The following is a 7364-nucleotide window of genomic DNA, read 5'->3' as shown; positions in this document are numbered from 1 at the left end:
TCGGTTCAGAGGCTGCATCGGAGGTGTTATCAGTGGGCTGCACAGGAATCAATTCAAACAAGTCGGCCTCTGGTTCATCGGTGACCAAGGTAAAAAGGTTGTTGTAGGAGATAGGTGTTGGTGGCGCTCCTTCTCCACGAAGGAATATTGGCTAATTATTCAAGTCAAACCGCATAGTAAGGTTCCTGTTATTTTTGGTGACGTCACCCAATTCCTGTAGCCACTGAAGCCCCAAGATCACATCCGGGCCTTCCACCTGGAGCAGAAATAAGTCGATCTCGAAGTGGTGTCCCTGCATAAAAATCGGGGTACTCAAGCACGCATAAGAACACTTAAGTGCTGCTCCATTACCAACAATCACACGAAAAGGAGTGATAGAATTAAGGGGAAGACTTAGCTGTTCTGCCACTGACGGTTTGATAAAATTGTGGGTGCTTCCTCCGTCGATTAGGATGGACACCGGAGAAGAGTTGATGCGGCCTTTCATACTAATTGATCGCGGCTTAATCTTTGGGCACAAAACAAGCACTGAAGAGAATGCACCGGTGATAACCATATTCGTGGCATCCTCATCAGCCTCGAACACGGGAGGATCCTCGGTCTCCAAGTAGTCGTCGTCATCGCCCATTAGTGCATAGAACTCTTTGGCACAAACTGTTGGGGTTTGTATACTAAAAGATGCTTCGAGCGTACATGCCCTTGTACAGTCAGCTTGTGCATGTATACGAGAAACGCCACGTCCACTTGTTTACCTAATTATGAGAATAAATAATATAATATAATGGTTTATTATTGAAATATAATAAACAAGTCTAAGGCTTTTTACTAAGAAGGTCAAGTAGGGAAATTCGATGAATCTCCTCATGAGTTTTCCAGTAGGGGACTTGGCCAGATCTAGTAAGAAGAAAAACGTATTCACAACCTAGATAGGCTTTGGCTACCTATTGGTACGGTTGCGGTGTTTGTGATAATTCTCTCTTACCTAAGAAGAGATTAGTAACACCGGTGTGGTAAAGCACTGAAAGGATCTAATCCGAAATGTATTCTTTATTGCTATCTACTGAAAGAATATATTTAAGAAAGTTTAGTATTTTCTAGTCTATGATATTAATATCAATATTGTTTATTCAATCAAACGCCACTTTGACTTATCAATATGTGAGAGTTTGTACGTAACTCAAGTTCATGATATCTTGGGTGGTAGTAATTGAATAACATGAAGGTATTGGAATATTATTTCATAGAATTCGCGTGCCCAGTGTGGTATGATTAAATCCCTAAGGGGTGATCCCCAAGAGGTGTTTGAAAGAGGAATTTATTATTCAGAAAACTGCGCAGTTGGAATTTATTCCACGAATAATAAATAAAGTTTCAAACTAGAAAAACTCTTTGGAGAATTAATTTAATTCTAGTCACATAGCAGACAAAAGAATTAAATTGACGGATCAAGATAATCTTAAACGCGGGAAATATTATAAAATAAAATGGAACCAAGTTATTTGTAATTTGGTGATTTAAGTGGGAGTGCAATATTATTCTTTAGTGGAACAAAATAATATTCCATTGATAATATATTAAATCATGGGTCATTTGATTTAATTAATAATTTATCTAATGGGTGAGCCCAACACTTAAGTCATTCCATGGATCCCCATCCTAGCCCAACAAGTCCATGCTTATAAATAGTGTAGAGATGGGAAACCCTAGTAAGCACTCCACACATCACAAACCCTAACCCTAGCCGCCATAACCGGCGCTCTCTCTCTCCCCTCTTGCCTCGGTTTTCGTGCCTTTGCACGAGGGAGATTAGGGTTTTGGTTTTTGTTCTTGTTCTATCCTAATTCATAGGATTAGATCAAGACAATTTCGTGTTTGTGTTGGTTTTCCCTAGATCTCATATCACTTTTATTTGGTTCTTCGAGATCCGCCCACACGGATGGAGAATCAAGGACAAGGGAATAGGTTGGAAGATTCGTGGTCGATAAACCAAGGATCTCCGGGTGGTGCAGCTAGCAACGTCAATCCAATGATGGATTATGAGGTAACAATCGAATCTACATCGAATATGCATGATTATGTGTTTATTTGATGTTATATCTATAGATCTATGTAAATTGCATGAAATTGGAGTCGAATGCATAATCACCTAAATAGATCCGTTCTAGGACCTGTTTGGTTTCCGTGTCTTCCGCTGCGGTAATCTGCCTCGGTTGTGGCTGCCCTTGCCGTCGGCACTCGCTGCTCCTCTCCCTCCTATTTCGCTGCTCTCCTTATGGTGTTGTTTTGAAATTGTGGTGTTGTAAAGTGGTGGTGGAAGAGGTGAGGGGAGGTTGCTCATATAGCCATGGATTTGGCTGTTTTGTGACCGATTCTTGGGGGCAAAGACTTACTATTTTCGGTTGCATCTCAGCTCACTTTTGAGCTTTGCTAAGAGGATTTGCATACTAATTTGGTGAAATTCTTGAGAGTTCCATGGGGCTATCCTGCTCCCTGCAGGGGCTTCCCTTTTTGGCTTGTGGTTGAGTCTGCTCCCTTGTGGCAGTTTTTGTATTGACTCTCTGTTTATGAATATTTTTGGGAGAAAATAGTTTGGCTGAAATCTTACAGCCTCGATCGGGTTTCTCGACTTGTCTTGCTTGGCTCATCCCCATCATCTCCTATATCTTGCTTAGTCTCACCCTATTCTCCAAGTGTGAGTCTATTCTAACCCCCCCTTTTTTGTGTAAACTGCAGGGTCCTCAAGATGCACTTGGCTGTCCCGATTTGGAGTCTTATGAGGAGCCATTTCTCGAGAAGGAGGAGGTGAAGAGCAAGAGATCTTGTCCTAGGAGCATATCCCTTGTTTCTATTGGTGTAGCCAATTCTTAGGCTTGAGGCTAGTAGGATAATAGTAGCTGTACATTATTCATTCCTTTATATTTTTGTCCCAAAAATATGTATGCACTTTGTATTTTCAATCACATCCCATGTATTTCTATTTCTTTAAGCATTTCCACATTTCTATAATAAAATATCTCTTCTACTTTCTTTTATACTTGAAGTAGAAATTTCCTTGTGTTCAATTTCTTCTCAACAACAAACTTAGATTATTTAGCAACGATAACTATGATTACACGGCTTCTCAAAGGAATTTAGTTACGCCACTTAAACCGATTTAAAATAAAGAAGAGAACGAAATCCCGGGGTGTTACATTCCACCCTCCTTATAAGAAATTTCGTCCCGAAATTTGCGCAGCTCTACTCGAAAAGCTCGGGGTAAAGTTCTTTCATTTTATCTTCTAACTCCCACGTGGCTTCCTCTTGCCCGTGATGCTCCCACAGTACCTTCACCGAAGTGATCGTCTTATTCCTCAATTGTTGCACTTTTCTATCCAAAATTTTCTTTGGCTTTTCCTCATAGCTCAGATCCGGATTAATTATCATCTCTTCTTGGTGGATCACGTGCTTCGGATCAAACACATACTTCCTTAGTTGGGATACATGGAACACGTTGTGAATGTTTCTAAAGCTTGGCGGTAGCGCCAATCGATAGGCTACTGATCCGACCGCTTCCAAAATCTCATACGGTCCTATGTAGCGGGGTCGGAGTTTTCCCTTGACTCCAAATCTGGTGATCCCCTTCGAGGGTGATACTTTTAAGAAAACCTTATCTCCCACATTAAACTGCAAATCAGTCCGTCGGGTATCTGCATAAGACTTCTGTCGGTCCTGAGCCTCCTTGATCCTCTCTCGGATTTTTCTGACAACTTCTATCATCTCCTCGACCGCGTCTGGGCCCAGAATTTTTCTCTCACCAACCTCATCCCAATAGAGGGGTGATCTACACTTTCTCCTGTACAGAGCTTCGTACGGAGCCATATCAATCGTTGCCTGGTAGCTATTGTTATAGGCAAACTCTATAAGTGGCAGTACTTGTTCCCAATTGCTCCCTCTATCGAGCACTACTGCCCTTAGCATATCCTCTAGTGTTTGAATCGTTCTCTCCGACTGTCCGTCGGTCTGTGGATGAAAAGCAGTGCTAAAATTTAGCTGCGTCCCTAACTCTTTCTGTAGGCTCTTCCAAAATCTGGACGTGAATTTAGCATCCCTGTCTGACGTAATCGTCGCTGGTATGCCGTGCAGGCGAATGATCTCTCTCACATACAACTGGGCTAGCTTCTCTGACCCGTATGTGATAGGTATCGGTACAAAATGGGCGCTCTTAGTGAGACGATCCACTATTACCCAAATTGCAGTATTTCCTTTCTGAGATTTCGGCAATCCTGTGACGAAATCCATAGCTATGTGTTCCCACTTCCACTCGGGAATCTCCAATGGTTGCAGCTTTCCATAAGGTCGCTGGTGTAGTGCCTTCACTTGCTGACAGGCAAGACACCTCTCAACGAAAGATGCTATATCTCTCTTCATACCGTCCCACCAGAACTTCTTCTTCAAGTCCTGATACATCTTTGTACTCCCTGAGTGGGCGGTGTATGGAGTATCGTGTGCCTCGCTCATTATCTCGTTTGTGAGCTCCTCCTGGTTCGGCACACACAATCTCCCTTCGAATGTGAGGGCGTTATCTGCCTCCTCCTGGTAGTTCTTTTGTTCATCCGTTCTCACTTTTAGGCGCAACTTCTCTAGAGCTTCGTCCCGTCTCTGGGCCTCAATGATTCTGCCTCTCAAATCGGGAATAACTACTAGAGTAGAAATTATACCTCCTACCGTTTCGGGCGCTTGCACCATTTCTAAACTCATTCTATCGAACTCTAGTAGCAATTTCTCTTCCCGAGTGAACAGGACTCCCACTTGGTGCTGAGTCTTTCGGCTTAACGCGTCTGCCACAACGTTGGCCTTGCCCGGGTGGTAGTTTATGCCGCAGTCATAGTCCTTTACTAATTCGAGCCATCTTCTCTGTCGCATATTCAAATCCTTTTGCTCGAAGAAGTACTTGAGACTCTTGTGGTCCGTGAAAATTTCACACCTAACTCCATATAGGTGGTGTCTCCAAATTTTCAAGGCGTGGACCACTGCCGCTAGTTCTAGGTCGTGTGTTGGGTAGTTGAGCTCGTGTGGCCTGAGTTGTCGTGATGCATAAGCAATCACCTTCCCGTTCTGCATCAACACGCATCCAAGTCCGCTCTTGGAGGCATCCGTATATACAACGTAGTCCGTTCCCGGCTCTGGAACTGCTAGTACGGGTGCGCTGGTCAATTTCTCTTTTAGCAGCTGAAAACTCGCCTCGCACTCGGGAGACCATGAGACTTTGGTTCCCTTCTTGAGTTGCTGAGTCATCGGCCGTGCAATCTTCGAGAATCCTTCAATGAATCTCCTATAGTAGCCAGCCAGTCCTAGGAAACTTCTGATCTCGTTGGGTGTAGTTGGTACTTTCCAATTTCGTACCGCCTCTACTTTTGCTGGGTCTACTCGGATCCCCTCTGCCGTGACAATATGTCCGAGAAAATTCACCTCACTGAGCCAAAATTCGCACTTGCTGAATTTGGCGTACAGCTTCTCCGCCCGAAGCGTCTCTAGAGCAGTCCTCAAATGCTCCTTGTGTTCCTCTCTGTCCTTAGAGTATATCAGCACATCGTCGATGAAGACTAGAACAAACTTATCGAGGTAGGGGTGGGAAACGCGGTTCATCAGGTCCATGAACACCGCCGGTGCATTCGTTAGTCCAAACGGTACCACTGTAAACTCATAGTGACCATATCTGGTTCGGAAGGCCGTCTTGGGCACATCCGCTGGTTTAATCTTCAACTGGTGGTATCCCGATTTCAGATCCATCTTAGAAAATACACTAGCTCCCTTGAGCTGGTCAAACAAATCATCGATCCTGGGTAAGGGGTACTTGTTCTTGAGAGTCAGCTTGTTAAGCTCTCGATAATCCACACACATCCTCATGGTCCCGTCTTTCTTCTTGACGAACAGTACAGGTGCTCCCCATGGCGAGACGCTGGGTCTGATGAATCCCAGGTCTAGGAGTTCTTGCAGCTGTACCTTCAGTTCATCTAGTTCCTTTGGGGCCATGCGGTATGGTGCCTTCGATACTGGGGCAGATCCTGGTTCTAGATCTATAGTGAACTCTACTTGCCTGTCTGGCGGCAAACCCGGTAGTGTGTCAGGAAACACGTTCGGAAAATCGCGAGCAATGTCGACCTCTTCAAATTTCCTTTCGCCCTTCTCTTCTTTGTTGGTAAACAAGGTATGCGGGGCATCCTTTCCCTATCAGCTTGTTGGCTTGCAACATCGAAATTACCGATTTTCGTGTTCCTAAAGAAATTTCATTAAAGCGTGTAGCTTCACCCTCGTGGCTTCCAAAAGAAATTTGCCTCTCTTTACAAAGGATCGTGGCATGGTTTTCAGCCAGCCAGTCCATTCCTAGTATTATGTCTACGTCCCACATGATCATAACACTCAAGTTGTTCGTTACTATCTTAAGTTCGCCCAGAGTGATTTCTAAGTTCGAGCAAGTACGAGAAATCTCTATACATCCTCCTACTGGGGAAACTACTTCCATTCTATGTTCTGACTCCTTAGTAGCGAGTTTCAAAGTAGTCACGCAATTTGCAGAAATAAATGAATGTGAAGCACCAGTATCAAACAGAAGCATAACAGGGGTGTTGGAGATCTTACCCATGCCTGCCAAGTTTCCCTGGTTCACCTCTGGCTGCTTCTGCCTCATTGCATAAGCTCGAGCCTGTGATGGAAGTTTTGGCCTCTGCTGCTGATTCCTTGGCGCCTGCTGTGGATTTGCTCCAGGTTGAACATTCATCGCGCGCAGTTGAGGGCGCTGAGCTGACGGGTGAGGTTTTGCTCCCGTCCCTGAAGTCTTGTTTGGGCACTGTCTAGCAAAGTGTCCAGTCCTCCCGCAGTTATAGCAGGCATCAGTCCCTAACTTGCAGATGCCTCCGTGCAGTCTGTTGCATTTGGGGCATGGGTTGGACTTTGGGGTATTCCCCTTGAATGACCCAGGGGTAGGTTGTTACCCGACACCCTGTGGCTTGCTTGGTTCATAACCTCCTCTCTTAGGTTCCGGTTGGGCTCGTGGTCCCTCCCACTTCCTCTTGTCCCTGGATGCTTGGGACTGAGCTGGGGGTGGAGCATGATGCACAGCTGAAAAATGATAGTTATATAACTGTTGCCTTTCACTTATCATCACAACACGTCGGATATGAAAAATGATAGTTATGTGATTACAAAGTCACCAAAATGGATATGATTATCTATCTCATTTTAATATTAGTTGGATTTTGTCGCAGGTGATATTATATGCATGTCAAGTTTAAAGTTCGTGTGAAAATAAACTTTTAGAAAGTTTCGTGATATTAGGCGTCAATGCCCTTAAAAATTTAAAGTTAGAGCCTTAATTATAGCCTAGA

General features: G+C 44.2%; 1 long non-coding RNA gene across 1 annotated transcript; it reads left to right on the top strand.

Annotated features, from left to right (window-relative positions):
- The first annotated feature begins 2201 nt into the window (after positions 1 to 2201).
- Positions 2202 to 2989, top strand: LOC125219904. Its single transcript, XR_007176239.1, has 2 exons — positions 2202 to 2518; positions 2734 to 2989. It is a non-coding gene; the product is annotated as an uncharacterized LOC125219904 (long non-coding RNA).
- Positions 2990 to 7364: the final 4375 nt, after the last annotated feature.

Source organism: Salvia hispanica, chromosome 4 (genome assembly GCF_023119035.1).
Source record: "Salvia hispanica cultivar TCC Black 2014 chromosome 4, UniMelb_Shisp_WGS_1.0, whole genome shotgun sequence".
Taxonomy (NCBI): domain Eukaryota; kingdom Viridiplantae; phylum Streptophyta; class Magnoliopsida; order Lamiales; family Lamiaceae; genus Salvia; species Salvia hispanica.
This window is presented reverse-complemented; position numbering and strand designations above follow the sequence as displayed.